This window comes from Anabrus simplex, chromosome 8 (genome assembly GCF_040414725.1).
Source record: "Anabrus simplex isolate iqAnaSimp1 chromosome 8, ASM4041472v1, whole genome shotgun sequence".
Taxonomy (NCBI): domain Eukaryota; kingdom Metazoa; phylum Arthropoda; class Insecta; order Orthoptera; family Tettigoniidae; genus Anabrus; species Anabrus simplex.
In genome coordinates, this window is record NC_090272.1 from 215,014,611 (window position 1) to 215,015,311 (window position 701).

A 701-nucleotide genomic window follows, 5' to 3' on the forward strand; every position below is an offset into this window, starting at 1 on the left:
CCATCAAGGTGGAGAAGCACAAATCATTGAATCTGGTTCACGGAGTCGTCTTTCACCGCGACCTTATTTTGAACACTAACAACGAGTTGATAGACAACATGAAGAACCATGGCGTGACACATGTCCGGCGCATTACGTGCAAGGTCAACGGTGAAGACGTTGCCACTGGTGCCTTCATTTCTCTTTCAAGTTCAATGTTACCAGAGAAAGTCAAGGTAATAAATCGTTGCGATGTGAAGCCGTACATTCCGCCTCCTATGCGATGCTATCAGTGTCCAATTCGGACATATGGTATCTCGTTTGAATCCGTCTGTATGTGGTACATGTGGACGAGTTGCTCACGGCGCGGAGCAATGCACAACTCCGTACAAGTGCACTAACTGCTCTGGTTTCCATTCTCCTCGTGATCTGAACTGTCCGACGTATCTGAGTGAGTAGAAGATCCAGGCGATCAAGGCCCTGGATGGTCTTTCCTACCAGGAAACGTGCCGTAAGTTTAATTCCACGAATACACCTTCCCGTACACTCGACTATAGCATGATAGCTGAGAGTCTTCCAGGTTCGTCATTTACGACATCGTCATCTGTGCTGATCGCTGCGCCCAAGGCTCTTCAGAGCAACGTCGCAAAGAGTAAAAGCTCGAAGGGGGAGACCACCCCACCTTCGACCAACCAGAAGTCTGTGCCGGCTGATAGTTTTAA